The 16,543-nt window shown below is 41.0% G+C and overlaps 1 long non-coding RNA gene and 2 pseudogenes across 1 annotated transcript; 2 read left to right on the top strand and 1 right to left on the bottom strand.

The window, feature by feature from the left end:
• Positions 1-145: 145 nt before the first annotated feature.
• LOC142935210 (uncharacterized) lies at positions 146-15,707 on the bottom strand. The gene is made up of 3 exons (XR_012947799.1): positions 15,495-15,707; positions 15,254-15,305; positions 146-522 (listed from the first exon to the last, which is right to left on the bottom strand). It is a non-coding gene; the product is annotated as an uncharacterized LOC142935210 (long non-coding RNA).
• On the top strand, positions 14,923-15,039 carry LOC142936581 (5S ribosomal RNA; annotated as a pseudogene).
• Positions 15,480-15,599, top strand: LOC142936583 (5S ribosomal RNA; annotated as a pseudogene).
• Positions 15,708-16,543: the final 836 nt, after the last annotated feature.

The following is a 16,543-nucleotide window of genomic DNA, read 5'->3' as shown; positions in this document are numbered from 1 at the left end:
ATCATCAAAATTAAAAGAAATAAACATTTGAAATATATCAGTCTGTGTGTAATGAATGAATATAATAGACAAGTTTCACTTTTTGAATGGAATTAGTGAAATAAATCAACTTTTTGATGATATTCTAATTATATGACCAGCACCTGTATATGTGTGGGGTGATGAGGAGATTGAAGGCAGCTGAGTGGAATGGGCAGGTGAGAAGGATGAGTGCAATCAAGGGACGCACGCACACGCACACACGGCCTAAACCGTGACAGAGAGGGAGGACTCAAGAAAAGCCAAATGAGATCCGGAAGACGAGTTCTGCACCAGTACAACGGCGAGCCTCGAGTACCAAAGAGCCGGCGGCTGATGTGCAGGCGAGATCGGAGGGTCTGGTGGAGAAGGGGTCCTCGATGGATGTCAACGATGCCTTCAGTGGCGGGGTGAGTTGCTCGCCTCTGTTGCTGCCGGACCCACCTTCAGACTCCGACATGGAGCTACAGGTACAGCAGGAACCGAGAAAAAGGCCCGGTGGTCCTGCAAAGGATACGGGGGGAAAGAGGAGAGGGCTGAAAAAGTGATTCTAGAATAAATATGCTTACAGCTATTTTCATGACTTTGCTAGCTACTTCTATGGCTCTGGACTCTCTCACCCTTGTGTCATTTAACACAAATGGTTTTAAAAATCCAGCTAAGATACAAGCAGTCCTGGACAAGTATAAACATTGTGATATACTCTGCTTGCAAGAAACAGGCTGGGATGTATCAACTCTGAACCGAGTTAAAAAACTGTGGAGGGGTGAGGTTTATTCCCAGGTGGGAACTGGGAGGGCACGTAGAGTGGCTGTGCTTTTAAATGAATAACTGAGTGGTAGAAACAAGTGCATTTACAGTGCTGAAGATGGTAAATGTATGGTATTTGAAATACTGTCCAAAAATGAACTGATGAGTTATTAATATTCACGCTCCGAACATTGAGGAGGAGTGAAGGGTGTTTTTTAAAAGTCTGAACAAATGGGTAAATAACAGAACGATATTAATAGGGGATTTTAAACATCACGCTGAGTAGTAGTGACAATTCCCGAGACAAGCTAAAGTGCGATACTAGTAGAACGGCTCTGAAAGATTTAATGACTGTTAAAAATCTGGTGGACATCTGGCGCGTTGTTAACTCTGGAGTAAGGGCATACTCCAGAAGACAGGTAGTCCTGGGTCTCCTTAAACAAACTCGTATCGACCTAGCGCTAGTAGCCTCGGGTCTGATTAGGGAGGCGTCCAATTTAAAATACACCTTTAATAATTGGAGTGACCATGCCTGCGTGGAATATAATCTGGGTACTGGTGAGAGTAGAAAGGGTAGGCGTACATGGTGCTTAAATAATAGCTTTTTAAGTGATAAAACATATAAAATCAAAATGAGCAAGATCCTTTCTCAGTGTGTCCACGACATCCAGTAATCCATTTTGTCATCCACGAACTGTGAGGACGTAAAAGCAAGAATTAAAAAAATGACTATAAAGTATAGTAAAGAGAAAAAGTGGGTGGAAAAAAGGGAGGAAAATATTATAAATGAGCTTCTAAATAAAGAAATTGAAAAAATAGAAAACAATAGTACACATAGTAGTGAAAGTTAAGAAATATACAAGAGCAACTTGGCCGCATTAGAAATTAAACGGTGCAAAGGTGCGGCTGTGAGAAGCCGTGCCCAATATTTATCGGAAGGTGAGAGGAGTACTGCATTATTCTTGGGTCTGGAGAGAGTAGCTCAGGAAAGCCAACACATCGAAAAACTGACAGGTGAATGGGGAGTTTTTGAGTGGAAACAAAGAATTACTGGCGACGGTGAGAGATTATTATAGTAATTTGTACAAAAGACAAAAACCTAATAAAAAACAGTTGGAGCTTATGACCAGTCAAATTAAAAAACAAATAAGTAGTTCAGATAAACAATTCTGTGAATTTCAAATCACTGATCAAGAAATAAATGCAGCAATAAAAAGTTTCAAAAGTAATAAAAGTCCGGGCGCTGATGGGCTCTTTTATGGTGGGTTTCCTGAGCTGCTCTCTCCTATCCTGACGCATGCGTTTCAGGATATGACCCAGAAGAATGCAGTCTCCGATCATTTTTCTGACGGGGTGATCACTTTGATCTTCAAGAAAAAAGGGACCAGGGACAAAATAGAAGAGTAGAGGCCAATTAGCTTACTCAATGGACTACAAAATCATGGCTAAGGTCCTGGCTGGGAGGTTGAAGGTGGTAATTACAACTATAGTGTCCGAAACCCAAGCATATAGTATCCCGGGAAGGGACATCAATGATAATATCTTAGCTGTCAAAGATTTGATAAATAAAATGAATAAAGAGGGTGGGGTTTTACTAGGGATTGATTTGGAGAAGGCGTTTGACAGGGTGGAGCATCATTTTTTGTGGGAGGTTTTGTTTAAATATGGGTTTGGGGAAGAATTGATTAAATTATTGTACAAGAATGCAAAAAGTAAAATCAAAATAAACGGGTATTTAACTGAACGGGTGGATTTGGGAAGATCGATTAGACAAGGGTGCCCTCTGTCGGCAATGCTATACAGTTTGGTGGCAGAGCCTCTGGCTCTTAGTGTGATATATGATGACAAAATCGAAGGGATTAAAACAGTAGGTAACAAAGAAATAAAAATTATACAATACGCCGACGATATTAATATTGTTTTTTAAAAAGAGTTCATAATTTTTAATGTTCTCCATAGTCCTTTTTAAAAACGAACGGGCATCTGGGGCCAAGGTGAATGTAGTAAAATCTGAATTAATGGTGTTTTTGGAGAGAGGCGTAGATATAAACAAATGGGGTTTTAAAGTAGTGTCTGATGAGAGGAAAATATTGGGCGTGTGGGTAGGGTGTGATAGTGATAAAGCCAGGGACAGAAACTGGGTGGAGGCAATAAAGAAAATAAAAAACATTTGTAATTTATGGCAAGCCTTAACATGGCTTAACATAAGAGGAAAGGTAATCATATCTAATGCTTTAGTTCTGTCCAAAATTAACCACATTTTGGGGTCCTGTGAGCTGCCAGTTTGGGCACTAAATTCGCTGAATAGCATCATATCCTCATTTTTGTGGAAGGGGAAGGGAAATATGATCGCTCGCAGGACGTTAATTGCTAAAAAAAAAGGGAGGGGGGGGGCTTAGATTTGATTGACATAAGTGCCAAAAGAGATGCACTTAGGGTTAAATTGATAGGTTGTTTCTTAGATCCGAAGAGGCAGCATCCTTGGAGAGACACCTTGGCAGGTCTCCTGGCAGAGTATGGTGAGAGAAGCAGCTGCAATCTGTACGCCTTCTCTCCCAGAAATGTTACAGGGGTTTGCCGGGGTTCTATCGCGAGGTGCTGGAGGCATGAGACTAGTTTCTACCCCACCTCAGACCTGACGTTGAATTTAAAGAGCATGTAATGCGAATACCTTTCCTCAACTCGCCTTTCTTCTCTCACAAGGGCAGACCCCTAGTGTCTAAGGCCCTCCGCGAGGCAGGTCTGACGACGCTGGGGGGAGTCTGTCGGGGAAGAGGCGAGTTTTTATTCGACAAAACGAAAACACTGATAGGGTTGAGGAGGGCGTTTTAAAGAGAAGCAGATAGAGGAGCTAGGGATAAGTTTAGTGACTAGAATGGACCAGAGCTGGCGAGCACTTAGGCTTGGGGGGGGGGGGATCTGGTGCAGGGCGATGCTGTAAATTTCCTCCTGTGCCAAGGTGAGAAGGAGACTCAAATTACTCAAATAAAAACAAAAACAATATACGACATTCTGGTTAAAAAACTGATAAAGAGACCTGCGGCAGAGCCAAGATGGGCACCCACATTCCCTAATAACGAAATAAAATCCATCTGGGGCAATCTAGGGGTCCCGTTCATTCCTCACGCAGTTTTCAATACAGACTTCAAGCTGAGGTTTTATTCCAGCATCGTCCTGCATCAGATACACAAGCTGAAATTTAAAATGACTTGTGCTGTCTGTGGTCTGGAGGATGAGGATTTTGAACACCTCATTCTCAACTGCGATGCCTTAACTAACTTGAAACATTACGTACGCACTTTGTTGAGCACACTTTGTTGTGTGGGTGACAATGACCTGAATGAGTGGGATTGGGTTTGGTTATTTGGCCTACCTAGGCAGGGTAAAGGTGGGATAGTAACCCAGGCTAACAGGTTCCTCGCCTTCGCCAGGCATGCAGCAGTCCTAAGTAGGGCTGCAACAACGAATCGATAAAATCGATAAATTTGATTATTAAAAGAGTTGGCAACGAATTTCATTATCGATTCGTTGTGTCGCGCGACTATTACGCCATTCAATAAGACGCGGAGATGTTTGAGTATAAAAATAAAAAAAGTTGAGTTGAGCGCGGAGCAGAGGAAAGACCATCGGAGAGACCCGTAACGTTGTTCTGAAACACATGGCAGAGGCAGAGAAATCAGTACAACCTAAGTCATCCAAGGTGTGGGAGCATTTCACACTAAATAAATCCAAAAAGTTTGTTAATTGCAAGATATGCAAAAGCGACATGGCATGGCACGGGAGCACCACGGTGATGATTCAGCACCTAAAACATAAACATGTTGGAGTCCTTGATGAGGAGGAAGGGAGTTCAACAGCAGGGTAAGTCACTACAGAATCCTACTTTTGTTCCGTTTTGAAGTGAGGAACGTATCGTCTCTCTAGTAGCTCTTCTGGTGCTGGTGTTTACTCGTTATCCAGCTTGACAAGTTAGTGTTAGCTCGTTAATAACAGTAGTAAAGCAGGGGTGGTATAGTTTGCAAGACTAAAGACACGTTTTTATTCACTCGCCTTTTTTGGCCCATTCATTTTTCAATCTGTTGTCATGTATATATATTCTGTGCTTTGTCCCATATCGGCTATTGTTGACAAATATATTTGTGTGTGTTGTACTTTTTAATTTAATTTTTAAAGTTGTTTTACAGCACTTGGTAATCTTAAACTGTGTTTAAATGTGGCGTATGAATGAACTTAACTTGCACTTACTACAATGATGGTAATAATTTAATGAATAAGCGTCAAGTGAACTTGAGTGTGTGTGTGTGTGTGTGTCTTGTCGGCATCTAACATTGTAGAGTGGTTGGAGCAGGTAGTGGCCAGATTTGAAATTCCTCCTAGCAAAATCATTGCCATAGTCCATGACAATGGTGCTAATATTGTGGCTGCGGCAAATATCCTGGAGGAGAAGCATGGGTGGTCCTCTGTCCGTTGCACTGGCCATACTTTGCAACTTGTCATCAATGCTGCGTTGAAGCATCCAAGCATTGAAAAAGCTGTCGGGGCTGCAAGATGTCTGGTAGAACATTTTAAGAAAAGCGAGCTAGCCAGCAGTAAGCTCAGAGAGAAACAACAACAAATGGCCACACCTGAGCACAGCACAAGGTGGAATAGCACATTCTATATGATAAGCCGACTGCTTGAGCAAAGGTGGCCTGTAACAGCAACACTGTCCGACAGCTCTGTCACACAGAGAGGCAAAATGTACCTGGATCTTGTGGCAAAATGACGAGAAGAGACGACGAACTGAAGTTGCAACCAGCGGGAAGTGTTTTAATATGCACAATGCCAACATTCAACAAGTTTAGCAAATCGAAACAAATCCAATGTATTACTTTTCACAGATCACTTTTATAGTCAAGATTCACCCCCCTTCAGTCACTTTCCACCAATCAAACCAGTCCGTTGAACCAAAAACAAAGCACATCTGGTCTCTTCATTATGTCATGCTCTCATGTCCTCGTTTGGGTCAAGATAACCTTTTGGCAGAACACACGATTCATGTACGGGAAATGTTTTGGTACGAATTGGAGAGATTTATTACAATTTGTCTCGCGCGCCCTAATTACTTCCTAAGAATGTTTTTATGAACCAGAATGTGTTCCACATAAGTTATATAAACTGTTTTCTTGTGAATCCAAATGTGTTCAGTTCAATCCTAAGTTATATGATGATTTTCTTCAACAATCTGAAACCAGACCAGTGGAGCCTGCTGGAAGAGCTTTCAACAGTCCTCAAGCCTTTTGAATGCGTCACTGTGTTCATGAGTGGACAGAAATATGCAACAATATCTGCAATACCTCCACTTGTGAAGGGGCTGTTGAAGTCCACCCAGAGTGCTGCCTACGAGTCAGCCCCACTGCGGGCTTTCCAACTCACTGCTGTGCAGCAGTTGCAGGAGAGATGGAAAAGGGAGACTGCTTTCTCAGATAGAGCACCGAACACAGTGATTCTTGCGATGGTCCTTGACCCAAGGTTTAGGAAACTGAAGTTTCTTTTACCTGATGAAGTCCTACATGTTCAAACTAAAGTGCAAACAATGGCACTTGAAGAGAGAAGGAAGATGGATGTGCGGCAGCATGGCAGTTGCAGTGTTACCTCCACCGATACTACAGCTACTGAATCAACACCTCTAGCCACTCTACTTGACTCACTCCTTGGTTCTGATGGTGAAGAAGAGGATAGAGCAGGCGAAGCTGAGGATGTCCACACCCAAGTGAGGAACGAAGTCCTTACATACTTTAGAGAAAAGAGCCTTGCCAAGGAAGAAAACCCATTACTGTGGTGGAAGGCTAACAATGACAGATATCCCATGTTGGCCAGGCTAGCCAAGTCCTACCTATGTATCCCACCTCAACACCATCTGAGCGGCTGTTTTCTGCAGCAGGAAACATAGCCTCCAAGAAAAGAGCGAGCCTGAGCCAGGAGCATGTGGACATGCTCACATTTTTGCATTGCAAAGTGTCTGAACAAAGGGAGTGAGAGAGAGTGAGTGTGTGTGTCTGAGTGTGAGAGTTTGTGCGTCTGTGAGTGTAGTGTAGAGAACAAGTCCTGACGTTCAAACAAATCCTGTTAAGTTTTCTGATTTGTATTTTTCTTTATTTTTTATAAATTATTTATTGTTCTGACAGCTCAGGTCCCTTTAAACAAAAATATACATCTTTTTGTGCAGTTTATTTAAAAAAAGCCTATATATTTGGCATGTAAAGCATACATGCATATGTTTTTTGTGTTAGTCCATTTTTATATATATTTTTTAATTATTATTTTAACAGCTCAGGGATGTTCAAGGAGCAACCTGTTTGTGCACTTTCTGAAGATTTTTTGCACTGTCAGTTCTGTTTTTGAATAAAGGGTTGGAAATTAATTCTTTTGATTTTTTTTATCCGATTCATCGAAAAAATAATCGCCAGATTAATCGATTATTATTATTAAAATAATCGTTAGTTGCAGCCCTAGTCCTAAAGAGAAATTACACCTTATTTGAGGAAAAGGCGGTAAATGTAAAAGAGCTCTTCAAGAACCGTGTTTTGAGGATTTATTCATTAAAAAAAACAAAATTGTGTAAATATGTAGGCCCACTAGGTGGGCTAGTGTTTAATTTTTGAGGGTTTAGTGTAGCTGGGTTTGGGTTCTTTTGCTGTGATTCATGTTTTGTGTGATGTTTTTGGTTGTCTTTATTTAAATATGTATGTTTGGTGCTAAATTTGCAGTCTTTATATATTGCTTTATTATTATTAGGGCTCTTTTGTCTTATACTTCGGTAAACTTCGGTTTGGGTAAATAAGTGTAAAAATAATTTAAGTTTGTTTTGGGGTTACCTTTGTTTTGTGTTGTAAATAATTATTTTCTGGAAAATTGTGTGTCTGAAATGTGAAAATTGAATTCTGTATTTTTGATAATAGAAGATTAAAAAAAAAAAAAACACGCCCGATCTCGTAAGCTAAGCAGAGTCAGGCCTGGTTAGTACTTGGATGGGAGACCGCCTGGGAATACCAGGTGCTGTAAGTTTTTTCACTTCTCTCTCCAAAAGGCAGAGGACACTGCTGCTTTTTCACTTGAGAAATATGAGAAAAAGGCACGATTGAAGAAGAGATGCATACAAAGATGTGGGTAACGGTAAAAAGGGAAAAGAGAATCAATCAATATAATATCAATATTTTCAAATTTTTGGAATGTTAATCAATGAACTGGTTTAGGTTCGTTAACTTTTTGCAATTGACCTACTGTTGTAGGTTTTAAAGGACTGTGTTGGAGACAAATTTGCTTACGGCCATACCTCTCTGAAGACACGCCCCTTGCGAAAGCAGGAAGTGACAGAAGACAGTGATTTGTTTGGCACACGGCTCCTTGTGGAAGCTCTCTTTTTTCTCCTCTGCTTTTGTTATTTTTCGATGGCCTGAGTGTTTTTTTTTGGTTTGGGAAGGAGTTTTTTAGTACCCCCAGCAGTATTATACTGTTTGGGGGTAATCTTTGTGTTTGTTCCCCGTTTTTTTTAACCTATCCCCGGTTTTGGAGGAAGCGGCGCTTTTCTTTCCTTCAAACATGACGGACCAACAAAATGAACTGACATGGAACGGAGATACCAAGATGACGGGAGATGAAGAGAGAATGATGATGGCAAGTCTAAAAGAAATGGACAAGAGGGTGAGGGTCGATGAAGAAAGAAAAATAAACCAGAGCTTGACTGTGACTGAGTGTGGAGATAGAAGGAGAGGACAATATTGGAGCCATGGAGCTGATGAAATGTGTGCAGGAGCTGTGCGGAGGGCTGTTGGCGTGCCGGGTCATTGGAGAGAATAAATATGAAATGTCAATGAGCCATCCAAGAGGGAAGGAGAGGCTCCTCGATGGATTCAAGATCAGAGGGACCAGGGACCACGCATGGATGGTGCAATGAAAACACCATCCTCGTGGGCGACTTCAATCTTGCCTTAGAGAAAGATGTCTCGAAAAATAACAAGTTTAAAAATGATGCAAGCAGACGAGCTTTAAAAAGTGTTATCACAAAAAATAACTTGATTGATATTTCTAATATCTTCAATAAGGGGAAAACTTTGTTTTCAAGAAGGCAGACAGTTAAAGGAATCTTGAAACAGTCAAGAATTGACCTCTGCTTAGTAGCGTCGAGTGTATTAAAACTCATCATGGAATTTAAATATGTTTTTAACCCCTGGAGCGATCACGCATACATGCAGCTGTGGGTGGGGGACTCAAATTATAAAAAAGGAGGTGTGTGGTGCCTGAACACTAGCATCTTAGATGACACTACTCTAAAGGGAAAAATAGAGAAAGTGCTAAAAAATATGGAAACAGACCTGAATTTTGTAGACGATGTAAGTGAATATTGGGAAGATGGGGAAAAAAAGAATTAAAAAAAATTGTGTTTTAAGTACAGCAAAAAAAAAAAAAAAAAAACTGGGAAAAAAAGAGAAATAAATGAACTTTTACAAAAGGAGGCTCTCATTTGTGAAGAAGACCCAAATCACAATAGTGAAAAATTAAAAATGTATGAAGAAAAAATAAAAGAAATTGAAAAAAGAAAGTGCAGAGCAGCCAGTATAAGGAGTTGGGCAAAACAAATTATTTTCTCAGACTACAAAAAATTAATCAAAAAAGAACATGCATTGAAGAAATTTAAAATCAGAATGGAGAAATTGTGGACACACCAGAAGGAGTGATGAGGGAAATAAAACTTACCAAAAACTTTTTTCAAGGGAGGGAAATCTTAATGACAAAAATAAAGGATTGAATAGTATAAAAACTAAAATAAATGAAAATTAAGCAAAATGATGCGCTTTGCCCATCTCGGTGGAAGAAATTGAAACTGCAATGGATGGACTAAATAAAAATAAAAGCCCAGGGGCGGATGGCCTCCCAGTAGAATTCTACTCAGCATTTAAAAAGCACTTAATTCCGATCTTAGCTAAACTTTTTGAGAGCATGGATAAGGAGCATAAAGCTCTGGACTCCTTCGCGGATGGTTTAGTGACAATAATTTATAAAAATAAAGGAAGCAAAACACATTTAAACAACTACAGACCGATCAGTTTACTGAATACGGATTATAAAACATTTACTAAAATACTTGCAAATAGATTAAAAGAGTTCATAGGCAAAATAATTGGACAAACGTAAACGTATAGCATACCGGGAAGGGACATAGCTGACACAATACATACCATAAGGGATACTGTGGGGACTATGAACAGTGAAGGGGGAATTCTGCTGGGTGTTGATCTAGAAAAAGCATTTGACAGGGTCGATCATAATTTTTTGTGGGAGGTTTTAAAACGTTTTGGATTTGGGGAAAATTATAGGAAATGGGTAAAATTGGTTTACCAAGGCGCAAGAAGTAAAATAAAGTGCAACGGGTTGTTGACGGAGAGCATCCAAATAAATAGATCAGTGAGACAGGGCTGCCCGTTGTCGGCACTCTTGTACAGCCAAGTAGCGGAGCCTTTGGCATGCTTAATACTAGAGGATAAAACTATCGAGGGTATAAAAAGGAAATAAAAATAGTACAATACGCAGATGATATAAATATATGTGTCAAGACAACAGAAAGCCTGGGAAAAGCACTTGAATGTATAAAAAGGTATGAGAGAGCTTCAGGAGCAAAAGTAAACAAGAACAAATCAGAAATAATGAGCTTCAAAATAAGTAATGCACCCAGTGACTCCTGGGGTTTCAATAATGTAAAAGAGGACAGGACAATCCTGGGTATATACACATTGGAATGGAGGAAAAAAAATCAAATGGCAAAACATGGAAAGAAGTCCTGGGAAAAATACAAAGAACTTTAAATCTATGGTGCGCCAGGGGTCTTAACCTGAAAGGAAAGGTAATAGTAACAAATGCCCTAATGTCCAAAATTAATCACATTTTGGGGTCCTGCGAGTGGCCAGAATGGGCTCTAAATTCGGTAAACAGCGCAATCTCCTCTTTTCTGTTGAGGGGAAAGGGAAATTCGATTGCTCGCAAGACATTAATAGCAAATAAAAGGGAGGGGGGATTAGCTCTGATTGATGTTAGTGCAAAAAGGGACACACTAAGGATTAAATTGATAGGGAAATACTTGGATTTGACGAGGCAGCTGCCCTGGAAGGATTACCTGACGGGCCTCCTGGCAGAATATGGAGAGAGGCTTGTACAATCTGTGCGCTTTCTCTCCCAGAAATGTCTGGGAGGGACTGACAGGGTTCTACAGGGAAGTGCTGGAGGCATGGGACAAGATTCTGCCCTACCTCAGACCTGACTGTAAAAATAAAGAGCATGTGATGAGATTACCTTTTCTTTCAACATCTTTCTTCACCTCGAAAGGTCATCCCCTGGTGTGTGGAAAACTGAATGAAGGGGGTTTAACTTCAATAGGGAAAATTTGTAATAAGGATGGGAAATTTGACACGGCTAAACTATAGAGGGTCTAAACAAAGCAAAACTAGTGATTAGAAATAAACAATTAAAAGAAATAGGTGGGAAAATTGATTGTATAAATCAAGAGTGATTGTCTGTAATGAAGGAAAACAGCACGATGCAGGGCGATGGGGTAGGTTTTCTTCTGTGCTTTGAGGACAAAATAGTCATCACAAGTAAAAACAAAAACCCTTGATATCCTTATACGAAAAAACAAAACGGCATCCGAGCAGGTATGGAAAATGCTGTTCCCAAACAAACAAATACACACCATATTGGCAAATCTTGATTTGGGGGGGGATGCACTCACAACCGGTTGTATGAAATCTGTATGTAGTTTTTCAGTATTCCTGGTGGGAACACCGATTTTATGGAGGGGGTGTGACGACCCCTCCCATCCACTAGGGGTTTGTCTCCTGTTCGCTGCCTACTCTGTCTTTCAGGATGTTGATCGGCAGCTAACGAGCCCCACCTGAGCCTGCTGGAAATGGCCAGAAATTGTTGTGCGATGAACTCGTTACTAGCATTCGCTAGGCACGTGATCCTACTTAGGAGAAACAGTACTCTTTTTGAGCAGGACATGGACCTGAAAGCAGTCTTTAGAAGCTGCGTCAAAACACACTTCAGGCTGTTGTATGAATATAAAAAGGATTCCTTCCTCGGGCTTTTCACCCCAAACAATACACTATGTAAAGTAACTGATGATTCTCTTGTTTTTGGCTTGAGTTGTTTTTTCTTGTGCGTTTGTTTGTTTTTGGTCTAGTTTGCTGGGTTCTTGTTTAGTTTTTGTTTTTTGAGAGAGTTTTATTTTAACAGAGAAGGAATCTTTGGTTCTTCTCTTATTTTCTTTCTTTTCTGTGTTTATAGTTTTTAGTCCGTACTTTCCTTTTTTTTTCCCCATCAACAGATGTTTTTTTTGTTGTCTTCATGATAAATATCATGATCGGAATGTACATATTTGTATATATGGAAAGAATGGTTTGTTGTGTGATTAAATGTTATTTTTGATAATAAAAAAAGATTAAAAAATAAAATAAAATTGGGTCCGATCTCGGAAGCTAAGCAGTCGGGCCTTGTTAGTACTTGGATGGGAGACCCCCTGGGAACACCAGGTGCTGTAAGTTTTTTCACTTCTCTCTATCAGGCAGAGGACACTGCTGCTTTTTCACTTGAGAAATATGTGAGAAAAAGGCAAAATTGAAGAGATGCATACAAAGAGGTGGGTAACGGTAAAAAGGGAAAAGAGAATCAATCAATAGAATATCAATATTTTATTATTTTTGGAATGTTAATGAACTGGTTTAGGTTCGTTAACATTTTGCAATTGACCTACTATTGTTCGTATTTGAGTATTTTCAAGCCGGTTCTACCCAACAGGTCAGAGTTCTCTGTGAAGAAAAGTAAAGTTTAATTTACCATTCACCCTACTCTCTTGACCATTGAAAGGACTGCTTCATTTTTTAAATCAGGGTCCCTTTGAACATAAAGAGATTTCTTAAACATGTCCTAAATGTACTAAAAAAGACTGCAATTTTTGACAGCTTTTAAAGGACTATGTGTTGGAGACAAACTTGCTTACAGCTGTTACAACCTGGCTCAAAGGCTGCAACATAAGGGAGACAAGACGTGTGATAAAAGTAATAAATAGACAATTATTTAACGAACAAATAACCAAACTAAAACAAATAAATTAATCAAATGACGCAGCTGCCGAGAGGAGTGGAGAGGAGGTGAGGCACCTCGCCATGTTCAGGTGGTGCATCTTTATAGCTGGCCATTTCCAGCAGGCTCAGGTGGGGCTCGTTAGCTGCCGATCAACATCCTGAAAGACAGAGTAGGCAGCGAACAGGACACCTAGTGGATGGGAGGGGTCGTCACACCCCCCTCCATAAAATCGGTGTTCCCACCAGGAATACCGAAAAACTACATACAGATTTCAATATTACAGATTTCATACAACCGGTTGTGAGTGCATCCCCCAGCTCACCAATTAATCTCCACTCTGCAACCCAGCAACTCCAACATGTGGAGAAGCATCGAGTGTGAGAGCGGAGAAGAAAGGAAGGCCAGAGAGATTACAGTGATATGGTACAGCACATGATTGAGAAACAAGTTTTCGTAGGAGGGCAACAAGTGGTGAACACGAAGGACTGGAATTTTCATAATTCCCGAACACCAAAAAGCACAGAACCGAAGACCATACAAATTACCATAAAAAAAGTTCCTCTGAAAAAGGCTCACTAGCCAACCAAATCGTCCACAGACGCACAACGCAAAGAGGCAACCCAACTACGAAAGGGAACAGGCCAAGGTAACAACTTGCCTGTCACCACACAACGAACGAGCAGTTCACCACATCCCTCCTTTATCTACTGACTTGCTTACTCTATGAACCATTCATACTGCAGCAGCAGTCTTCGGGTTACACATCTGCAAGGTGACTGGGTCCAATACCCCGACACCCAACAGGCTGTGCAATGCTCTCATAACGAAGTCCAGTATTACCCAGAAACCTCAAGAACATGACCATCATCACAAAAACCGGAATACAAAACAAGCAGTTATCAGGAAACACCAGAAATTTGTTTCCCTCAGTAAAGGCAGAACCAGCAAACATTCCAAGCCTAAGAACAGAATCCAATTCAAACCTGAAACCCAACAGCTCTCCAATTACTCCAAAAAATTTCTCAACAAACCAGAACAGAGGAAACAAACTTTGACTGCCTGAACACAAAACCCAAACTGATCCATACAGAATTGAACTAACACACTAACAGTAAGAGCAGCCCATACACAGCTAACATCACTGCAGCTCCGTCCCTCTGACTGCCTAACCAGAACTAAGTAAGCTCCCCCTAGTCTTCAGGTGCTACTTGTGGTGGGTACTTACGCACTAAAACCCGCAGGCCCGGTAACGCAACCAGGAACTGGTCGCCCACCTGCAGCCTCGGACGTGCCCCCGAGACAACTGCTCTAACCACTTTCATCACCACACTATCAAACCCCCCCCAACGAACTCCAAAGGGAATCCGCTCTTCAACTTAACAGGGATAGAACAACAGCAATTTACTCACCGTGTATACAAGACCACCCAAACTGTTCTACAAAAATCTCCAGCATAACACGTGATCAGTGACACAGAACACACTCCTCAGGAAGACTAATCACTAAGGCTGCTCACAATAACCAAAAAAAACGGCCTACTCACCACACTCGTCCATGTCTCCCAAACTACCAGACTGAACCTCTCATCACCAAACGAGGTGCACCTGGCTAGTAGGCTACTACTGATCCCGAAACAGTCTCTGCACATCAAGTCAATTGCAAACAGCATAACCAACTTCACCATACAAATTTAAATATATTATCTGATCAATTAAGTTAGGACGAGCCCCCATATGTTACGACCTGGCTCAAAGGCTGCAACATAAGGGAGACAAGACGAGTGATAAAAGTAATAAATAGACATTTATTTAACTAACAAATAACCAAACTAAACTAAAACAAACAAACAAAGAATTAATCAACTGAAGCAGCTGCCGAGAGGAGGCGAGGCACCTCGTCATGTTCAGGTGGTGCATCTTTATAGCTGGCCATTTCAAGTAGGCTCAGGTGGGGCTCGTTAGCTGCCGATCAACATCCTGAAAGACAGAGGAGGCAGCAAACAGGACACAGACCCCTAGTGGATGGGAGGGGGGGTCGTCACACAGCCATTTCTCTGTGATAGCGCCCGATCTCGTCCGATCTCGGAAGCTAAGCAGTCGTCCCTGGTTAGTACTTGGCTGGGAGACCGCCTGGGAATACCAGGTGCTGTAAGTTTTTTCACTTCTCTCTCCATAAGGCAGAGGACACTGCTGCTTTTTCACTTGAGAAATATGTGAGAAAAAGGCAAGATTGAAGAAGAGATGCATACAAAGAGGTGGGTAATGGTAAACAGGGAAAAAAGAATCAATCAATAGAATATCAATATTTTCTTATTTTTGGAATGTTAATGAACTGGTTTAGGTTCGTTAACATTTTGCAATTGACCTACTGTTCGTATTTGAGTCTTTTCAAGCCGGTTCCACCCAACAGGTCAGAGTTCTCTGTGAAGAAAAGTAAAGTTTAATTCACCATTCACCCTACTCTCTTGACCATTGAAAGGACTGCTTCATTTTTTAAAATCGGGGTCCCTTTGAAACATAAACGTGTCCTAAATGTACTGTAAAAGACTGCAATTTTTGACAGCTTTTAAAGGACTATGTGTTGGAGACAAACTTCCTTACGGGCCACACCTCTCTGATCGCGTCCAATCTCGTCCGATCACGGAAGGTAAGCAGAGTCGGGCCTGGTTAGTACTTGGATGGGAGACTGCCTGGGAATACAAGGTGCTGTAAGTTTTTTCACTTCTCTCTCCATAAGGCAAGACAAGGCAAGTTTATTTGTATAGCACATTTCAACAACATGGTAATTCAAAGTGCTTCACATAAAACCATTAAAAGCATCAAAACATAAGGCAAAAGAAAAGGAGATTTAAAAACAATTAAGAACATTCATTGAAACAATAAAAACAGTCATTAAAACACTAAAAAGCAGTGTAAGAAATAAAATACAGTAGTAAAATGCAGAAATGCAGGAAATTGATTAATATCCTTGAATCTGGTTCAATCAACAGAAAAGTCTTCAATCTTGATTTAAAGGAGCTGAGGGTCTCAGCAGACCTGCAGCTTTCTGGGACTTTGTTCCAGATACGGCTGCGTTGACCTTGGACCTCAGAAAACACAGTGGACCAACACCAACAGATGACATGGCACCCCAAACCATCACTGACTGTGGAAACTTTACACTGGACCTCAAGCAACGTGGATTGTGTGTCTCTCCTCTCTTCCTCCAGACTCTGGGACCCTGATTTCCACAAGGGGCACGTAATGAATCATAATCGGTGAGTCACTGCGATATTTTATCGGCTATTTTTGGAGTGCTTGTTTGACAGACACGTTAACTGTACCTGCTGTTGTTATTGTATGTTGAAATGGTTTGCATAAATCGAATTACAAGAACCGTAGCTTTCTAATGAGATATCACATTAATACTCATCGTTACAGAGCAGTTGTGTGCATAACACAAATATGCCGTTGACACTCTGACGGCCCGCCCGCGGGCCGTCAGAGTGGGAAAAGGTTTTAAGATCTTCACTTTTAACAGGCGTCCAGCTGAGAATCTTTTCCATATACGCAGATGCAATTTTGTATTTGTTTCCAAAGTGCTCCGCTAGAAGACTTTTGGCTCGGTGGTATCCCTGATCTGAAGGTAGATGTTGACAACTGCACACCAAGTCTCTTGG

This window comes from Anarhichas minor, unplaced genomic scaffold (assembly GCF_050575085.1).
Source record: "Anarhichas minor isolate MPS153535 unplaced genomic scaffold, ASM5057508v1 ptg000073l, whole genome shotgun sequence".
Lineage (NCBI taxonomy): Eukaryota > Metazoa > Chordata > Actinopteri > Perciformes > Anarhichadidae > Anarhichas > Anarhichas minor.
Note: the sequence above shows the minus strand (reverse complement) of the source record. Positions and strands in the feature narration are given on the sequence as shown.